Source organism: Mobula birostris, chromosome X (assembly GCF_030028105.1).
Source record: "Mobula birostris isolate sMobBir1 chromosome X, sMobBir1.hap1, whole genome shotgun sequence".
NCBI classification, from domain to species: domain Eukaryota; kingdom Metazoa; phylum Chordata; class Chondrichthyes; order Myliobatiformes; family Myliobatidae; genus Mobula; species Mobula birostris.
The window spans coordinates 4388897-4410468 of NC_092402.1; the positions used below are offsets into that span (position 1 = coordinate 4388897).

The 21572-nt window shown below is 49.0% G+C and overlaps 1 long non-coding RNA gene across 1 annotated transcript; it reads right to left on the reverse strand.

The window, feature by feature from the left end:
• Window positions 1-614: 614 nt before the first annotated feature.
• Window positions 615-18782, reverse strand: LOC140191730 (uncharacterized). The gene is made up of 3 exons (XR_011883896.1): window positions 18604-18782; window positions 6234-6464; window positions 615-1574 (listed from the first exon to the last, which is right to left on the reverse strand). It is a non-coding gene; the product is annotated as an uncharacterized lncRNA (long non-coding RNA).
• Between the last annotated feature and the right edge of the window lie 2790 nt (window positions 18783-21572).

A 21572-nucleotide genomic window follows, 5' to 3' on the forward strand; every position in this document is an offset into this window, starting at 1 on the left:
CACTGAACGGTTCTCACAACCAATGGCCTCACTTTCAAGGTCTCTGCATCTCATGTTCTTGATTTTTATTGCTCATTTATTTATTACTATTATTTCTTTCATTTTGTATTTTCACAGTTTGTTGTCTTCTGCACTCTGGTTGAACGCCCCAGTTGATGTCATTATTATGCTATGGATTTACTGAATTTACCCTGAGAAAACAAATCTCAGGGCTGTATATGGTGACGTAGATATACTTCGGTAATAAAAATTTGCTTTGAACTTTGAACTTATTTTTCAGCAGCAGTGCAGTAGATAATAATAAAATTGTTTATTACAATAAGATGCATGTATCAAAAAAGAAAATTAAATTAAATAAGTCGTGCAAAAAGATTGGGGGGGGGGACATCACGTGGGTTCATTGTCCATTCAGAAACCGGATGACAGAGGGGAAGAAACTGTTCCTGAATCGCTGAGTGTGTGTCTTCAGGCTTCTGTACCTCCTCCCTGATGGCAGAGGGGAAGAAGCTGTTCCTGAATCATTGAGTGTGTGTCTTCGGTCTCCTGTACCTCCTCCCTGATGGCAGAGGAGAAGAAGCTGTTCCTGAATCGTTGAGTGTGTGTCTTCAGACTCCTGCACCTCCTCCCTGATGGCAGAGGGGAAGAAGCTGTTCCTGAATCGTTGAGTGTGTGTCTTCAGGCTCCTGTACCTCCTCCCTGATGGCAGAGGGGAAGAAGCTGTTCCTGAATCGTCGAGTGTGTGTCTTCAGGCTCCTGTACCTCCTACCTGATGGCAGAGGGGAAGGAGCTGTTCCTGAATCGTCGAGTGTGTGTCTTCAGGCTCCTGTACCTCCTCCCTGATGGCAGAGGAGAAGAAGCTGTTCCTGAATCACTGAGTGTGTGTCTTCAGGCTCCTGTACCTCCTCCCTGATGGCAGACGGGAAGAAGCTATTCCTGAATCGTTGAGTGTGTGTCTTCAGGCTCCTGTACCTCCTCCCTGATGGCAGAGGGGAAGGAGCTGTTCCTGAATCGCTGAGTGTGTGTCTTCAGGCTCCTGTACCTCCTCCCTGATGGCAGAGGGGAAGGAGCTGTTCCTGAATCGCTGAGTGTGTGTCTTCAGGCTCCTGTCCCTCCTCCCTGATGGTAACAGTAAGAAGAGGGTACATTCTGGGTGGATGGAGGTCCTTAGTGGTGGACGCCGCCTTTTTGAGGCATCGCTCCTTGAAGATGTCCTGGATGCTGCGGAGGCTGGTGCCCATGCTGGAGCTGACTGAGTTTACAGCTTCCTGCAGCTTTTTCCGATCCTGTGCAGTAGCCACCCCTACTCCCACCTCCCCTCCGTACCAGACGGTGATGATGCAGTCAGTTAGAATGCTTTCCACCGTACCGCTGTAGAAATTTGCGGGTGTCTTTGGTGACTTCCCATCTCTTGTCTATTTTATATTTTAGCTGATGCATTTCTGGTTTGGATTCAGATTTCAGTTTCTGCCAATCGGTGTAAGATCATGGGGGTTTCTGAGCAGAAATCACAAGTTGTTTTTCATTGCCTCTGTTGTCTTGGACAAAGGAAGTCCCCTCGCAGTCTGTTACCTTGCCTGAAACACAGGGAAGTCCCAGAGCTGATTTCAGCAAATCATTGTCCACCAGAACAGTAAACAAACTTCGAAGTATTGAGTACAGGAGTTGGGACAGAAAGATTGGGGGTGTAGTGGACAGCAAGGAAGGCTATCAGAGGTTGCGGCAAGATCTGGACCAGTTGGAAAAATGGGCTGAAGAAAGACAAGTTGGTGCAGACAAGTGTGAGGTGTCATGCATTGGTAGGGCCAGCTAGGGTAGGTCTTACACAGTCAACGGTAGGACACGGAGGAGTGCGTTAGAATGAAGGGATCAGTGAATACCATAGAACCATAGAACCATAGAAACTACAGCACAGAAACAGGACCTTTGGCCCTTCTTGGCTGTGCCGATCCATTTTCTGCCTAGTCCCACTGACCTGCACATGGACCATATCCCTCCATACACCTCCCATCCATGTATCTGTCCAATTTATTCTTAAATGTTAAAAAAGAACCCACATTTACCACCTCGTCTGGCAGCTCATTCCACACTCCCACCACCCTCTGTGTGAAGAAACTCCCCCAATGTTCCCTTTAAACTTTCCCCCCCTCACCCTTAACCCATGTCCTCTGGTTTTTTTCTCCCCTTGCCTCAGTGGAAAAAGCCTGCTTGCATTCACTCTATCTATACCCATCATAATTTTATATACCTCTATCAAATCTCCCCTCATTCTTCTACGCTCCAGGGAATAAAGTCCTAACCTATTCAACCTTTCTCTGTAACTGGAGTTTTTCAAGTCCCGGCAACATCCTTGTAAACCTTCTCTGTACTCTTTCAACCTTATTTATATCCTTCCTGTAATTTGGTGACCAAAACTGAACACAATACTCCAGATTCGGCCTCACCAGTGCCTTATACAACCTCATCATAACATTCCAGCTCTTATACTCAATACTTTGATTAATAAAGGCCAATGTACCAAAAGCTCTCTTTACGACCCTATCTACCTGTGACGACACTTTTAGGGAATTTTGTATCTGTATTCCCAGATCCCTATGTTCCACTGCACTCCTCAGTGCCTTACCATTAACCCTGTATGTTCTACGTTGGTTTGTCCTTCCAACGTGCAATACCTCACACTTGTCAGTATTAAACTCCATCCGCCATTTTTCAGTCCATTTTTCCAGCTGGTCCAAGTCCTTCTGCAGGCCCTGAAAACCTTCCTCACTGTCTACTACACCTCCAATATTTGTATCATCAGCAAACTTGCTGATCCAATTTAGATACAGATCCATAATTCATTGAAAGTGGCGTCACGGGTAGATGGGGTCATAAAGAAACCTTTTAGCACACCTACTGAGTACAGGGGATGGGATGTTATGTTGAAGTCGTGTAAGATGTTGGTGAGGCTTAATTTGGAGTATTGTGCTCAGTTCTGGTCACCTACCCACAGGAAAGATGTCGATAAGGTTGAAAGAGTACAGAGAAAATTTACAAAGATGTTACTGGGATTGGTGGGCCTGAGTTAGTAGGAAAGATTGATTAGCTTAACATAGAAGATAGAAGAGTAAAGCACAGGAACAGGCCATTCGGCCCACAACATTGTGCTAGACCGGCTAAAAAGCAAATCAGAAACAGCCAAACACTAATCCCTCCTACCTTCACCATGTCCACATCCCTCCATCTTTTTCACACCCATGTGCCTATCCAAATGTCTCTTAAAAGCCTCCGATTCCCTTGAACCAACCCCCTCTCACCTTCAATGCATGCCCTCTGGTGTTCGACATTTCAACCCTGGGAAACAGATACTGTCCGTCTACGCCTCTCATAATCCTCAGCCTCCACCGCTCCAGAGAAAACAACCCAACTTTGTCCAAACATTCGCGATAGCACATGCTCTCTAAACCAGGCAGCATCCTGGTGAACCTCTTCTGCACCCTCTCCAAAGCCTCAACATCCTTCCTATGGTGGGGTGACCAGAAATGTATCCAATACTCCAGATGTGGCTTAACCAGAGTTCTATAAAGTTGCAACATAACTTAACCACAGTTCTATAAAGTTGCAACGTAACTTAACCAGAGTTCTATAAAGTTGCAACGTAACTTAACCAGAGTTCTATAAAGTTGCAACATAACTTAACCAGAGTTCTATAAAGTTGCAGCATAACTTAACCAGAGTTCTATAAAGTTGCAACGTAACTTAACCAGAGTTCTATAAAGTTGCAACATAACCTCTTGACTTTTGAACTCAATGCCTCAACTAATAAAAGCAAGCATGCCCTGTGCCTTCTTAATCACCCTAATAACCTGTGTAGCCACTTTCAATGAGCTATGAACTTGAATCCCAAGATCTCTCTGCTCAGAAACAATGTTGGGGTACACTTAACAGTGTACTGCCTCCTTGAATTTGCCCTGCCAAGGTGCAGCACCTCACATTTATCCGGGTTAATCTCCACCTGCCATTTCTCAGCCAAAATCTACATCTGATCTGTATCACACTGTGTCCTTTGCCAGTCCTCTACACTGTCCACAGCTCCACCAATCTTGGTATCATCTGCAAGTTTACTAACCCGCCCACCTACATTTTCACCCAGGTCATTCATAGACGTCACAAACAGCTGAGGTCCCAGCACAGATCCCTGCAGAGCACCAATTACAGATCTCCACCTTGAATAGGTCCCTTCGGCTACTACTCTCTGTGTCCCATCAGTAAGCCAGTTCTGAATCGGAACAGCTAATTCGTCATGGACCCCATGGATCTTCTGGATTGGACTCCCATGAGGGACTTTGTCAAACACCTTACTAAAATCTATGTAGACGACATCCACTGTCCAACCCTCATTGATCTCTCTCGCCACTGTGTCAAAAAAACTCAGTGAAGTTGGTAAGACATGGCCTGCCACGCACAAACCCATGCTGGCTCTCCCTAATTAAACCACGGGTTTCCAAATGCGCATATCTCCTGTCTCTGAGAATTTTCTCCAGCAATTTCCCTACAACTGGTGTGAGACTCGCTGGTCTACAGTTCCCAGCATTCTCCCTTGTTCCCTTAAAAAGATGAATGACTCGCCTGTGTCTGGAGAAGACGGGAAGATACTGGTCAGGGCCTCAGCAATCTCATCTCTTGTCTCCTTCAATAACCTGGGTAAATCCCATCAGGCCCTGGGGACTTATCCATCTTAATACTCATTAGGAGGCCCAACACTTGCTCCTCCTTGAATTCTAAACACCCTGACGTATTTGCATGCTCAGCACCGATCTCCTGGTCCTCCATATCCTTTTCCTCAGTAAACACCAGAGCAAAGCACTTCATTAAGTACCAAACTCACATTCTCCGCATCCAAGCAAAAACAAGGAAATCTGCAGATACTGGAATTTCAAGCAACACACATAAAATTTGCTGGTGAACACAGCAGGCCGGGCAGCATCTCTGGGAAGAGCCTGACGAAGGGTCTCGGCCCGAAAGGTCGACTGTACCTTCTTCCTAGAGATGCTGCCTGGCCTGCTGCGTTCCACCAGCAACTTTGACGTGAAATGCTCCCCACCCTTTATTTTTGCCTGTGTCATTGGTGCCAATGTGCACCACGACCTCTGGCTGTTCACCTGCCCCCTAGAGAATACCCTGCAGCCACTCCAACACGCCCTGGACCCCAGCGCCCGGGAGGACAGCACACCACCCTGGTGTCTCTCTTGCGACCACATAGAACATAGAATAGTACAGCACAGTACAGGCCCTTTGGCCCACAATGTTGTGCCAACCCTCAAACCCTGCCTCCCATATAAGCCCCCACCTTAAATTCCTCCATATACCTGTCTAGTAGTCTCTTAAACTTCACCAGTGTATCTGCCTCCACCACTGACTCAGGCAGTGCATTCCATGCACCAACCACTCTCTGAGTGGAAAAACCTTCCTCTAATATCCCCCTTGAACTTCCCACCCCTTACCTTAAAGCCATGTCCTCTTGTATTGAGCAGTGGTGCCCTGGGGAAGAGGCGCTGGCTATTCACTCTATCTATTCCTCTTATTATCTTGTACACCTCTATCATGTCTCCTCTCATCCTCCTTCTCTCCAAAGAGTGAAGCCCTAGTTCCCTTAATCTCTGATCATAATGCATACTCTCTAAGCCAGGCAGCATCCTGGTAAATCTCCTCTGTGCCCTTTCCAATGCTTTCACATCCTTCCTATAGTGAGGTGACCAGAACTGGACACAGTACTCCAAGTGTGGCCTAACCAGAGTTTTATGGAGCTGCATCATTACATCGCGACTCTTAAACTCTATCCCTCGACTTATGAAAGCTAACACCCCATAAGCTTTCTTAACTACCCTATCTACCTGTGAGGCAACTTACAGGGATCTGTGGACATGTACCCCCAGATCCCTCTGCTCCTCCACACTACCAAGTATCCTGCCATTTACTTTGTACTCTGCCTTGAAGTTTGTCCTTCCAAAGTGTACCACCTCACACTTCTCCGGCTTGATCTCCTGTCTCCTGTCTGTCCCTTTAGCTAGTGAACCTCCTGCCACCACCCCACTGTCTGAATTCACCCTTCCCTGCTGAGCCCCAGAGCCACTGGCCCAGCTGCTGTGCCCTGACAGGCCGTCCCCCGGCTCCCCCAGCAGTACCCAAAGAGGTATAGTTGTTGCTGTGAGGAATGGCCACAGGGTGATCCTGCTCCATCTGAGTAATCCCCTTACCCCTCCTGGTCGTTACTCCTCTGCCTGCACTCTGGAGGTGACCGCCTTCAGGAGTCTTGCCTGTACTACCTTCCGCCTCCCGAAGGACCCCGAGTTCATCCAGCTCCAGTCCAACTCCTTGACCCGGTCAGTCTGGCGCTAAAGTTGGGTGCACTTCCCACCAATCAGAATCACCGGCGTGTGTCGCCAAATTGCATAACTTAGTAGCAGCAGTTCAACGCGATACATAATCTAGAAGAGGAAATTGAAAGTAAATCAATCAGTTACAGTATATTGAATAGATAAGAACTCATGCAAAAACAGAAATGATAAATATTTTTAAAAGTGAGGTGGTGTTCACGGGTTCAATGTCCATTTAGGAATCGGACAGCAGATGGGAAGAAACTGTTCCTGAATTGTTGAGTGTGTGTCTTCAGGCTCCTGTACCTCCTCCCTGATTACAGAGGGGAAGGAGCTGTTCCTGAATCGTTGAGTGTGTGTCTTCAGACTCCTGTCCTCCTTCCTGATGACAGAGGGGAAGAACCTGTTCCTGAATCGCTGAGTGTGTGTCTTCAGGCTCCTGTACCTCCTCGCTGGTGGCAGAGGGGAAGAAGCTGTTCCTGAATCATTGAATGTGTGTCTTCAGGCTCCTGAAGGCAACAGTGAGAAAAGGCCATGCCCCGGGTGACAGGGGTCCTTAATTATGGACGCTGCCTTTCTGAGACATCGCTCCTTGACGATTTTCCTGGGTACATCAGGGAAACCGTCCGATACCCCGAATCCACACATCTGGCATCCTGACTTTGTACTAAAAAAACCCTCAACTTTACAACAAAAAAAGCTTACCTCATGTTATCTGTGCCTCCGCCTGACCCTACTTTCATTTTACTTGCAGCGAAGTTTAGCCCTCTGGCGCCAACACCTACTGCACCTGTGCAGCCAAAGACAAACCGGCCTTACCTGAAACCGCTCCTTTTTCACTCTCTCCCTCCTGACCTTTGGACACTGACACTTACCGCGCCTAAGCTGCCTAGAAAAGCTCACAGAGAAGTCAGAATTGAACTCTGAACTCCGACACCGCTGCATGACCGAGATGCTCAGCCACTTCAAGGTTTGATGTGTTGTGCATTCAGGGATGCTCGTCTGTAACACGTGGTTATTGGAGTTACTGACCCTTTCCTGTAAGCTCGAAACAGTCTGGCCATTCTCCTCTGACCTCTCTCACTAACAAGCCATTTTTCACCCACAGACCTGTCACTCATCGGAAGTTCTTTTTTTGTTTCTCGCTCCATTCTCTGCAAGCTTCAGAGATGCTTGTGAATGAAAATCCCAGGAGATCAGCAGTTCCTGAGCTACTCAAACCTCGCCGTCTGGCACCAACAATCACTCCACAGTCCAAGTCACTTAAAGCACATTTCTTCCCCCATTCTGATGTTCGGACTGAGCAACAGCCGGACCTCTTGACCATGTCTGCGTGCTCTCATGCATTGAGTTGCTGCCACGTGATTGACTGATTAGATATTTGCATGAGCAAGAAAACGTACAGGTGTACTTAATAAAGTGGCCACTGAGTGTATGGAATCAGGAACTTCCCCCTCCCCCCCACCACCGCCCCCGCTATCAGGACCATGATATCTTCTCTCAGCTCTCATTGAGCAGGAGGCAAAGAAGACTGACAGCTCCAGCAAATTAGAGGAAAAATAGGGTCAGGCGGAGCGGCCATTGCTGGACCGTGCCAACGTTAGAGTGGGAAGGCTTTGGCAAGAACAGGCGGAGACACAGATGGGATGAGGCAAGATTTTTTGCTGTAACGCCAGGATGCCAGATGTGTGAATTCAGGATATTGGATGGTTTTCCTGAAGTACCCAGGACATCTCCAGGGAGCAGTGTCTCAGAAAGGCAGCGTCCATGATTAAGGACCTCCAGTACCCAGGACATGCCCTTTTCTCACTGCTACCATCAGGGAGGAGGTACAGGAGCCTGAAGACACATACTCAGCGATTCAGGAACAGCTTCTTCCCCTCTGCCATCAGGGAGGAGGGTCAGGAGCCTGAAGACACACACTCAACGATTCAGGAACAGCTTCTTCCCCTCTGCCATCAGGGAGGAGGTACAGGAGCCTGAAGACACACACTCCACGATTCAGGAACAACTTCTTCCCCTCTGCCATCAGGGAGGAGGTACAGGAGCCTGAAGACACACACTCAATGATTCAGGAACAGCTTCTTCCCCTCTGCCATCAGGGAGGAGGTACAGGAGCCCGAAGACACACACTCAGCGATTCAGGAACAGCTTCTTCCCCTCTGCCATCAGAGAGGAGGTACAGGAGCCCGAAGACACACACTCAGCGATTCAGGAACAGCTTCTTCCCCTCTGCCATCAGAGAGGAGGTACAGGAGCCTGAAGACACACACTCCACGATTCAGGAACAGCTTCTTCCCCTCTGCCATCAGGGAGGAGGTACAGGAGCCTGAAGACACACACTCAATGATTCAGGAACAGCTTCTTCCCCTCTGCCATCCGATTCCTGAATGGACATTGAACCCATGAACACTACCTCACTTTTTTAATATATATTATTTCTGTTTTTGCACAATTTTTGATCTATTCAATATATTGTAATTGATTGATTATTATTATTATTTTCTTCTTCACAGCTTCAGGAACAGAATCAGAATCAGGTTTATCACCAGCATATGTCATGAAATTTGTTGTCATTGCGGCAGCGGTACAATGAAATTTAAAATAACAGACAGAAAAAAGCTGCAAAGAAAGTAAGGAGGCATGGGATCCAAGGGGACATTGCTTTGTGCATGCAGAACTGGCTTGCCCACAGAAGGCAAAGAGTGGTTGCAGACGGGTCATATTCTGCATGGAGGCCGGTGACCAGTGGTGGGTCTCAGGAATCTGTTCTGGGGCCCCGACTCTTTGTGATATTTATAAATGACCTGGATGAGGAAGTGGAGGGATGGGTTAGTGAGTTTGTTGATGACACAAAGGTTGGCGGTGTTGTGGATAGTGTGGAGGGCTGTCAGAGGTTACAGCGGGGCATTGATAGGATGCAAAACTGGGTTGAGAAGTGGCAGATGGAGTTCAACCTGGATAAGTGTGAAGTGATTCATTTGGTAGGTCAAATATGATGGCAGAATATAGTATTAATGGTAAGACTCTTGGCAGTGTGGAGGATCAGACGGATCTTGGGGTCCGAGTCCACAGGACACTCAAAGCTGCTACGCAGGTTGACTCTGTGGTTAAGAAGGCATACAGTGCATTGGCCTTCATCAATCGTGGGATTGAATTTAGGAGTCGAGAGGTAATGTTGCAGCTATATAGGACCCTGGTCAGACCCCACTTGGAGCACTGTGCTCATTTCTGGTCGCCTCACTACAGGAAGGATGTGGAAACCATAGAAAGGGTGCAGAGGAGATTTACAAGGATGTTGTCTGGATTGGAGAACATGCCTTATGAGAAGAGGTTGAGCGAACTCGGCCTTTTCTCCTTGGAGCGACGGAGGATGAGAGGTGACCTGATAGAGGTGTACAAGATGATGAGAGGCATTGATCGTGTGGATAGTCAGAGGCCTTTTCCCAGGGCTGAAATGGCTAGCACGAGAGGGCACAGTTTTAAGGTGCTTGGAAGTAGGTACAGAGGAGATGACAGGGGTAAGTTTTTTACACAGAGAGTGGTGAGTGCGTGGAATGGGCTGCCGGTGACGGTGGTGGAGGTGGATACAATAGGGTCTTTTCAGAGACTTTTAGGTAAGTACGTGGCGCTTAGAAAAACAGAGGGCTATGTGTAAACCTAGGTAACTTCTATGGTAGGGACATGTTCAACACAACTCTGTGGGCCAAAGATGGCGGAGTTTGTCATTGAAAGTGGGCATGCAGGTATAGCAGGCGGTGAAAAAGGCGAATGGTATGCTGGCATTTATAGCAAGAGGATTCAAGTACAGGAGCAGGGAGGTACTACTGCAGTTGTACAAGGCCTTGGTGAGACCACACCTGGAGTATTGTGTGCAGTTTTGGTCCCCTAATCTGAGGAAAGACATCCTTGCCATAGAGGGAGTACAAAGAAGGTTCACCAGATTGATTCCTGTGATGGCAGGACTTTCATATGATGAAAGACTGGATGAACTGGGCTTGTACTCGTTGGAATTTAGAAGATTGGGGGGGGATCTGATTGAAACGTATAAAATCCTAAAGGGATTAGACAGGCTAGATGCAGGAAGATTGTTCCCAATGTTGGGGAAGTCCAGAACAAGGGGTCACAGTTTGAGGATAGAGGGGAAGCCTTTTAGGACCAAGATGAGGAAAAACTTCTTCACACAGAGAGTGGTGAATCTGTGGAATTCTCTGCCACAGGAAACAGTTGAGGCCAGTTCATTGGCTATATTTAAGAGGGAGTTAGACATGGCCCTTGTGGCTAAAGGGATCAGGGGGTATGGAGGGAAGGCTGGTACAGGGTTCTGAGTTGGATGATCAGCCATGATCATAATAAGTGGCGGTGCAGGCTCGAAGGGCCGAAGGGCCTACTCCTGCACCTATTTTCTATGTTTCCATCTGTCAAAAATTGCGAGTGTCTTTGGTGACTCAAATCACCTCAAAAGCTCCTCATGAAATGTTGCCGCTGTCGTGCCTTATTTGCTGCATCGAATTGTCGGGTGCGGGACAGATCCTCAGCCACCGGGTTCTCGAACTAGTTCACATGACTCTCATCGCCAGAGTTTAACAATGCCATCATCACTTTCCATTGAAAAGGACTTTGCTTTGCGATTTCTTGTAAAAAATTGTGTGTATTAAATGTTTCTTTTCTCGCGAAGTCTGCTTATCTTGATGCTGTGTGCCTGTGACGCTGCTGAAACTAAGTTTTTCATTACCTCTGTGCTTTTATGTTTCAGGAATAGCTTCTGCTCCCCTGTGCCATCAGATTTCTGAATGGATAATCAACTCATCAACACTGCCTTCACTACTTTCACGCTCTTTTTACGCAACTTTTTTTAAAACTTAATTCTCTCTTTTTTATATTTCCCTCTCACGGAAACCTACAGAAAAATTTTTCTAACGTATTTCAACAGAAGATGAGAGGTGACTTGATAGAGGTGCATTAAGATGAGGAGAGCCATTGACCATGTGGCTTGTCCCCCAGGGCTGAAATGGCAAGCGCAAGAGGGCAAAGTTTTAAGGTGCTTGGAAGTAGGTACAGAGGAGATGTCGGGGGTAAGTTTTTTACGCAGGGAGTGGTGAGTGCGTGGAATGGGCTGCCGGCGGCGGTGATGGAGGCGGAAACGATTGGGTCTTTTAAGAGACTCCTGGATGGGTACATGGGGCTTAGAGAAATAGAGGACTAATTCCTACGGTAGGGATATGTTCGGCACAGCATTGTGGGCCGAAAGGCCTGTATAGGGCTATAAGTTTTCTATGTTTCTATTTCACACTGTTGCAGCCGCAGAACAACAAATTTCCTAACAGTAGACTCTGCAGATTTCACAGCGGGCAGGAAGGTCTACAGTGGGGAGTCAAAACTGACCAACACATCACGGGCACCAGCCTACACACCAACAAGGACATATGTACAGAAAGGGGCCGGAAAATGGGCCAGTAACACCACGAAGGATCCCACCCACCCTGCTCATGAACTGTTTATCCCACTCCCATCAGGGAGGAGGCTACGTAGCATCCACGCCAGGACCACCAGACCCAGAAACAGTGACTTTCCCCCAAGCAGTGAGGCTGATCACCCACTGACCCACCCCTCCACACCCCCAATCACCCACTGACCCACCCCTCCACACCCCCAATGACCCACTGACACACCCCTCCACACCCCCAATCACCCACTGACCCACCCCTCCACACCCCCAATGACCCACTGACACACCCCTCCACACCCCCAATCACCCACTGACCCACCCCTCCACAACCCCAATCACCCACTGACCCACCCCTCCACACCCCCAATCGCCCACCGACCCACCACTCCATACCCCCAATCACCCACTGACTCACCCCTCCACACCCCCAATCACCCACTGACCCACCCCTCCACACCCCCAATCACCCACTGACCCACCCCTCCACAGCCCCAATCACCCACTGACACACCCCTCCACACCCCCAATCACGCACTATTGTGTTGGCGCGTGGCCAAGTGGTTAAGGCGTCGGTCTAGTGACCTGAAGGTTGCTAGTTTGAGCCCCAGCCGAGGGAATGTGCTGTGTCCTTGAGCAAGGCACTTAACACACATTGCTCTGTGACGACACTGGTGCCAAGCTGTATGGGTCCTAATGCCCTTCCCTTGGACAACATCGGTGTCGTGGAGAGGGGAGACTTGCAGCATAGGCAACTGCTGGTCTTCCATACAACCTTGCCCAGGCCTGCGCCCTGGAAACCTTCCAAGGCGCAAATCCACTGTCTCATGAGACTAACGGTTGCCTGTGATTATTATTAAAACTCTGTTATTCTGCCACCGTCTGGGAACAGAAATTGCAAGGCATCCGACTACAAGTTCCCACAAAGGTTTGCAAGAACTGTGGAGAGTATCATTGCGGGGCGGGGGGGGGGGGTCTCCCTTTCACCGGTCTGGGATATTTATCAGGAGCACTGCGTATGTGTTGTGTGTGTGAGTTATATGTACTGTGTTGTGCACCTTGGCCCAGAGGAACATTATTTTGTTTGATGGTATACTTTATGTGTTGTGTGTGTGTGAGTTATATGTACTATGTTGTACACCTTGGTCCAGAGGAACATTGTTTCATTGGATGGTATACATGTGTGCATTAAACTGAGGTTAAACTTGAGATTCATTCTCTCTCTGGACTACGAACAGGAACAGACCCTCCTCACCCCCGGGACTGCAGCCCCGACACCCAGTGCCCCTCTCTCGGGAGAGCGATGGGTTGGCAGGCTGGTTGTGCCGAGCTTCAGTATCTGGAGCAGCCTGCCTCCCTCGCAGGCAAGTGGCTTGTCTACCAGGTGACACGGCCCACTTCCTGAGGCCACGCATCAGACACACTTTCAAACGAAGCCACAGCCGCCCTTCCTGCCCTCTGACGCTCCGCTCCATTCGAGTGAGACTGAGAGTGCACCGATTACCCCTGGCTTCCTCTGACTGGCTCACTTTTCTTTCTCACCGACAAAATCGGGGTCGGGGGGGGGGGGGGTGGGCCGTCACCAGTCCGAGGTGACCCATGAGGGGCTCGATCGCAGCCTCCGTTGTCCGTGGCACCGTAAAACCAAGGGTAGTGATTGACCAGCTTGCAGGCAGACCGTGAGCAAAGGAGAACCACGTGAGATGGGGGCAGGGTGAACAACACAGCCTCTTCAGTCTGCTCTGACTTTCAGTGTTCAGAGTTCAAAGTAGATTTATTTACGAAAATTTACAGACTTTATCAGGCGCACCTGTACTTGCAGATGCAAATATCTGATCAGCCAATCACCCAGAAGCAACCCAGTGCGCAAAAGCACACCAACGTGGTCAAGAGGATCAGCTGTCGTTGAGAGCGAGTGTCATCATGGGGAAGGAAGTGTGACCTTGACTGTGTAGAGTGATTGCTGGTGCCAGATGGGGTGGTTAGAGTATCTCAGAATCTGCCGATCTCCTGGGATTTGCACACACGAGATTGCCTAGACTCTAACCTGGGGTAAGCGGACCCCTCGGCTGACAGTCAGGCTCCGTGGCACAAAAGAGGTTGGGAACTCCTGCTCTAGAGTTTACAGAGAACGGTGCAAAATGCCAAAAAAAATAAAAATCCAGAGAGCGGCAGGTCTGTGGGTGAAAACACCTCGATAATGAGAGAGGTCAGAGGAGAATGGCCAGACTGGTTCAAGCTGACAGGAAGGTGACAGTAACTCAGATAACCAGGCGTTCCAGAAGACCAGGAACGTGCACCCAGGGACCACTTTATCAGGGACAGGAGGAACCGAATAAAGTGGCTACTGAGTTCATGTCTCCATATATTAACTTGAGATTCATTTTCTTGCCGGCATTTAAAAGGGAAAAAAAAAAGAAATACAAAGGAATTTTACATAAAATAGATGAAAGCCAGCAGATAAGTGTGAATAAGGAACGTTTACGGGGGCCACACTGGGGAAAATACTGGCTGAACACAATCGCAGCCTGGTATGAAACACCAATGCCCAGGAGCGGGTTGTGGGGTGGAGATACGTCTCTACCAAAGGAGGTGTGAGGCGCTCCTTCCCTCCACTAGCCTGTGGGTCACCCTCGGGCAAGATGTAGCACCTGCTCAGCCCCCCGATCAGGGTCGGGTGAAACCGTGGGAGCAGGTGGTGGACGGTCGTACGAGCAGCCGGTGCAGATCACAAGTCCTGGTGATGCGACCACTGACGCCAGGCAGACAATCTCTGAAGAGTATTGATAATGGCTGGAGGGGGTCACCCATCTTTTAAAGTCACTGCCCAGAAGAAGGCGATGGCAAACCACTTCTGTAGAAAAAATTCGCCAAGAACAATCGTGGTCAAAGATCATGACCGCCCACGTCATACGCCACAGCACCGGTGTATCGTCAACCGTTTTGGGCCCCTCATCTCAGCAAGGATTAAACCGGTGGGTTCGAGGGGCTGGGAGAGCCTATCCCGCACTGTATCGCAGTAAATTAAGTAGGGGACACAGTAGCATAGTGGTTAGTGTGACTCCTTCCAGCTGCCAGATCGGGGGTTCAGTTCCGACCACTGTCCGTCAGCGGTTTGTCCTCCTTTCTGCGACCCCACGCGTTTGTTCTGGGTGCACCCACGCTCCGAAGGCGCGTAGTCGGGCCGGGCGAGTTTTGGTCGTGCTCTGCTGGCGCCGGGAGAGTGCTGACACTCGCGGGCGACCCAGCGCAACTCCCGCTGATTTGACCTGACGGAAAGCCAGGCGCCTCTCTTGACTGTTTTGATGCTTAGGTGACAAATAAGGCTAATCTTCAGTTAATGGTGGTGTTCGTGTTCAAGCCCCTTCAAGACACAGAAGCATAGAAAACCTACAGCGCAATTCAGGCCCTTTGGCCCACAAAGCTGTGCCATACATGTCCCTACCTTAGAAATTACCTAGGCTTTACCCATAGCCCTCTAATCTTCTAAGCTCCATGTAGCCATCCAGGAGTCTCTTGAAAGAACCTATCATTTCCGCCGCTGGCAGCCCATTCCACACACTCACCACCCTCTGCGTAAAAACTTACTCCTGACATCTCCTCTGTACCTACTTCCAAACACCTTAAAACTGTGCCCTCTCGTGCTAGCCATTTCAGCCCTGGGGAACAGCCTCTGACTATCCACACGATCAATGCCTCTCATCATCTTGTACACCTCTATCAGGTCACCTCTCATCCTCCGTCGCTCCAGGGAGAAAAAGCCAAGTTCACTCAACCTATTCTCATAAGGCATGCTCCCCAATCCAGGCAACATCCTTGTAAATCTCCTCTGCACCCTTTCTATGGCTTCCACGTCCTTCCTGTAGTGAGGTGACCTTGAAGGAGGTTGAGAGGTGACTTGATCAGAGGCACGGATCGAGTGGATAGCCAGAGACTTTTGTAAATGGCTAATTACAAGGGGGAATGAATTTGAGTTGATAGGGGAATGTCAGTGGTAGTTTTGTTTTCTCACAGAGAGTGGGGTGCCATTCAGAAACTCTGAGATGGGCACATGGATGATAGGAAAATGGAAAGCTATGTGGGAGGGAAGGGTTAGATTGATCTTAGAGTAGGTCAGCACAACATCGTGGGCAAAAGGGCCTGTACTGTGCTGTGCGATGTCAGGGTGGAGATACATCTCTACCAGAGGAGGTGTGAGGCACTCCTTCCCTCCGCTAGCCTGTGGGTCACCCTCGGGCAAGGTGTAGCACCTGCTTAGCCCCCCGATCAGGGTCAGGTGAAACCATGAGAGCAGGTGGTGGACGGTCGTATGAGCAGCCGGTGCGGATCACAAGTCCTGGTGGTGTGACCACTGACGCCAGGCAGACAATCTCTGAAGAGTATTGATAATGGCTGGGGGGTGGGGGGTGGCGGTCACCTGTCTTGTAAAGTCACTGCCCAGAAGAACGCGATGGCAAACCATTTGCCAAGGACGATCATGGCCATGGAAAGACCGTGATCACCCACGTCATAATGACATGGCACATAATATATAACCATATAACCATATAGCAATTACAGCATGGAAACAGGCCATCTCGGCCCTTCTAGTCCATGCCGAACTCTTACTCTCACCTAGTCCCACCGACCTGCATTCAGCCCATAACCCTCCATTCCTTTCCTGTCCATATATCTATCCAATTTAACTTTAAATGACAACATCGAACCTGCTTCAACCACTTCTGCTGGAAGCTCGTTCCACACAGCTACCACTCTCTGAGTAAAGAAGTTCCCCCTCATGTTACCCCTAAACTTTTGCCCCCTAACTCTCAACTCATGTCCAATGATGATGTCATACGACATGGCGCATAATGATGATGTCATAGGACAAGGCATGAAATGTACGGACAAATGCTTTAGACAGGGTGCAAAGGAGATTTACCACAGCAATAGATCACTCAAAGTTGACGTGCAAGTTGACAGGTTGGTTAAGAAGGCGTATGGTGTCTTGGCCTTCATTAGTCGGGGGATTGAGTCGAAGGGCTGTGAAGTAATTTCACAGCTCTATAAAACTTGGAGGTGTTGTGTTCAGTTCTGGTCGCCTCATTATAGGATGGATTTCACGCAATGGTAAATACGAAGAAAGCACGGCAGCAGGCTCTACCTCCTTCAGAGTGTGTGGAGATTCGACCTGACATCTGAAACTCTGCAAGCTTCGATAGGTGTGTGTTGGAGAGTGTATTGACTCGCTGCATCACAGCCTGGTATGAAAACACTGATTCCCAGGAACAGAAAGGCCAGAAAAGAGCAGTGGATACAGCCCAGTCCATCCTAGGTAAAGCCCTCCCCACCATTGGGCACGTCTAAGAGGAGCGATGTCACAGGAAAGCAGTGTCCGTCATCAGGGACCTGCACCACCCAGGACACGCTCTCTTCTCGCTGCTGCCATCAGGAAGGAGGTACAGGAGCCTCAGGATCTTTACCAGCAGGTTCAGGAACTGTTATTACCCCTCAACAATCAGGAAGGAGGTACAGGAGCCTCAGGACCCACACCACCAGGTTCAGAAACCGTCATTACCCCTCAACCATCAGGAAGGAGGTACAGGAGCCTCAGGACCCACACCACCAGGTTCAGGAACAGTTATTACCCCTCAACCATCAGGAAGGAGGTACAGGAGCCTCAGGTCCCACACCACCAGGTTCAGGAACAGTTATTACCCCTCAACCATCAGGAAGGAGGTACAGGAGCCTCAGGGCCCACACCACCAGGTTCAGGAACAGTTATTACCCCTCAACCATCAGGAAGGAGGTACAGGAGCCTCAGGACCCACACCACCGGGTTCAGGAACAGTTATTACCCCTCAACCATCAGGCTCCTGAACCAGTGTGGATAACTTCACTCACCTCAACTCTGAACTGATTCTGTGACCTGGACACTCACTTTCAAGAACTCTACAATTCAGCAGAGTTGTCTAAGTCTCTGGCGGTTATGCTGAACATGCACAAACTTCCAAGAAAGTAGAGGCATTGTGGTGCTTTCTCCAGGACCCAGGACATTTGCTCTGACATGTTAGCAGCGAGGAATTGAAAGCTACTGACCTGACCCTCTCCACCTCCACTCCCCGATAAACCATTGGCTTCCTCATCCTATAGAGGTGAAGGTGGCAGAGGGTAGGATAACTAAATATCATCATTATGCGCCATGTAGTATGACATCATCATTCTGCAGCATGTCATATGACGTGGGCGATCATGGTCTCTGACCATGATTGTTCTTGGCGAACTTTTCTACAGAAGTCGCCTTCTTCTGGGCAATGTCTTCACTAGACAGGTGACCTCCGGTCATCATCAATACTCTTCAGAGAGTGTCCGCCTGGTGTCAGTGATCACATAACTAGGACTTGTGATCTGCACCCGCTGCTCGTACGACCATTCCAAGGTTTCACATGTGTCACGTGACTGGCAGCAATGAATGTAGAATTGAGTCAGGTTTTATAAAAACAAACAAACATTGATTAAACTTTGCTCAAAAATAGCGAAATATATTTAAACGACTAACTTAACCTGGAAGTTAACTGCTACACGGCAACTCTGGAACGGTTCTTAAAAGGGTAAATGCGAAAACAGTTCTTAAAGCGGTAAATTCAAACACAGTTCTTAGAAAGGTAAATTCGAAAGTCCAGGAGATTTATACAGTAAATTAGGAGAGACTTTCCTGAAGTAAAGAATTCCTCGAAGACGTGTCGTTACTGCTGATCCCAGCCGGAACCTGCCTTGTCCACAGCATTCACGACGACGGAAATAAAACGGTTTAAAGGAACTGACCTTTTCCTCTGGAGAATCGACACTGCACTATCCTTCCTGCTTTAGCAGGGGATATCTCAGCTGCAGGTCACTTTTACTTGAACGAAGATTCAATAAAGGTCGCTCCTCTCCAAAACCGCCAAATCAGCTATCAGCTTTACTCAGTTCGGTGAATTCCCGGACTTTAGTGAGGTCTTCGCTCTCCAATACTACTGACAATAGAAAGTAGAATTCCACTTTAAAACAAAATTGCGTCATAAGCCAAATACGCAGCAAAACGGAGTATCTAACTGAAAACTAACTGCGTCACCTCAGAGGTTTCTCTTATATACCTGTTGAGAACAGGTCATCATGTGACCTCTGCAAGACCATTACGTCATCCTCGCAAGACAGTCACAAGATATCCATGAAGTATGTAACACATGATCCCGATCAGCTGGTGGGGGCTGGGGGGTGTCTTGGCGGGTTTCAATGAGGTCCCCTCTTCATTCTTCTAAGTTCCGGCTAGTTCAGGGCTAGAACCTTCAACTCCTGCTCGTATGAAAACCCTTTCATTCTTCGGATCATTCGCGCGCACCTCCTCTGAAACCTCATTGTTGTCCTTTCTTAAATAAAGGGTCCAAGACTGCTCGCAATACTCCAAGTGAGGCCTCACCAAAGCCTCAACGTTACATCCTTGCTTTTATATTTTCGTCCTCTCGAAATGAAATTGCATTTGCCTTCCTCACCCCAGACTCAGCCTGCAAATTAACCCGTCGGGAATCCTGCACGAGGACTCCCAAATCCCTTTGCAACTCAGGTTTTGATTTTTCTCCACCTTTAGAAAGCCGATGCTTTTATTCCCTCTAACAAAGCACAGGGCCGTGCATTTGCTGACATCTGCCACCCCTCTGCCCAGCCTGGAGTCCTCCCGTGTCCTCCTCTCTGCTCCCCCTCTGTGTGGTCTGTGTGGATCCGACGCAGACTGGGAGACCGTTTCACTGAACACCTATGCTCTGTCCGCCAGAGAAAGCAGGATCTCCCAGTGGCCACACATTTTAGTTCCACATCCCATTCCCATTCTGACATGTCTATCCACGGCCTCCTCTACTGTAAAGATGAAGCCACGCTCAGGTTGGAGGAACAACACCTTATATTCCGTCTGGGTAGCCTTCAACCTGATGGCATGAACATTGACTTCTCTAACTTCCACTAATGCCCCACCTCCCCCTCGTACCCCATCCGTTATATATTTATATACACACATTCTTTCTTTCTCTCCTTTTTCTCCCTCTGTCCCTCTCACTATACCCCTTGCCCATCCTCTGAGTCCCCCCTCCCCACTGTCTTTCTCCCCGGACCTCTTGTCCCATGATCCTCTCGTATCCCTTTTGCCAATCACCTGTCCAGCTCTTGGCTCCATCCCTCCCCCTCCTGTCTTCTCCTATCATTTTGGATCTCCCCCTCCCCCTCCAACTTTCAAATCTCTTACTCACTCTTCCTTCAGTTAGTCCTGACGAAGGGTCTCGGCCCGTAATGTCGACTGTACCTCTTCCTAGAGATGCTGCCTGTCCTGTTGCGTTCACCAGCAACTTTGATGTGTGTTGCTTGAATTTCCAGCATCTGCAGAATTCCTGGTGTTTGAGATATTACAGTTAGTTAGTTGTTGAGATTATTCATTTGGGGCTCATCAACTGTGAAGGAGATCTCTGATCTTAAACCTCTGCAGCCTTACGGCTGGTCCCCATCACGGGGAAGGCTTCAGGAGTAAAACCCCGAGGGGAAAAATCTGGAGCTGGAATCCCTACGTTGAGTTCAACGCTGACCGGCAACTCCTGGTGCCAAACTGTGCCGGTCTCTGCCGTTCATTTGGGTCCATCATTTGCGTGGTAAGCAGGGGGAGCCCGCTACACGGGCAACGCTCTCCACATGGTACTGCCCAGGCTCGCGTATCAAACGTGGACAGGACATTGATGGTCAATTCACGGTGCGGTCCGGGGTTTGGAGTTCGAGTCTGGCGCCTTCGTGTCGGGAGTCCCCGTATGTCCTCCCCTGCGGCTGCCTGCCACAGCCCAGGAGCGTACTGGTCACTGTAAACTGTCACATCATTACGTCAGGTTTCACTGGGGTTGTGGGCCTGCCGGGACAACGTTTGAACACAGAACATAGAACATAGAAGAGTACAGCGCAGTACAGGCCCTTCAGCCCACAATGTTGTGCCAACCCTCAAACCCTGCCTCCCATATAACCCCCCACCTTAAATTCCTCCATATACCTGTCTAGTAGACTCTTAAACTTCACTAGTGTATCTGCCTCCACCACTGACTCAGGCAGTGCATTCCACGCACCAACCACTCTCTGAGTAAAAAACCTTCCTCTAATATCCCCCTTGAACTTCCCACCCCCTATCTTACAGCCATGTCCTCTTGTATTGAGCAGTGGTGCCCTGGGGAAGAGGCGCTGGCTATCCACTCTATCTATTCCTCTTATTATCTTGTACACCTCTATCATGTCTCCTCTCATCCTCCTTCTCTCCAAAGAGTAAAGCCCTAGCTCCCTTAATCTCTGATCATAATGCATACTCTCTAAACCAGGCAGCATCCTGGTAAATCTCCTCTGTAGCCTTTCCAATGCTTCCACGTCCTTCCTATAGTGAGGTGACCAGAACTGGACACAGTACTCCAAGTGTGGCCTAACCAGAGTTTTATAGAGCTGCATCATTACATCGCGACTCTTAAACTCTGTCCCTCGACTTATGAAAGCTATCACCCCATAAGCTTTCTTAACTGCCCTATCCACCTGGAAGGGGATAGGGCAGTTGAGCTGGAAGGGTCAACCCTGCGTTGTATCGCGAAGTGAAATTTGGTTAAGCAATGCGCCAACCGAAGGAGATCCCCAATCGAGTGGGTGGATAGATATTTCCAACAGCACTGATTCCTGAGCTAACCCCTCCCACCCCACCCCCGGACACCACCCGCCTTGTGGGAGAAGCTTCCACTTGGAAAAGTTCC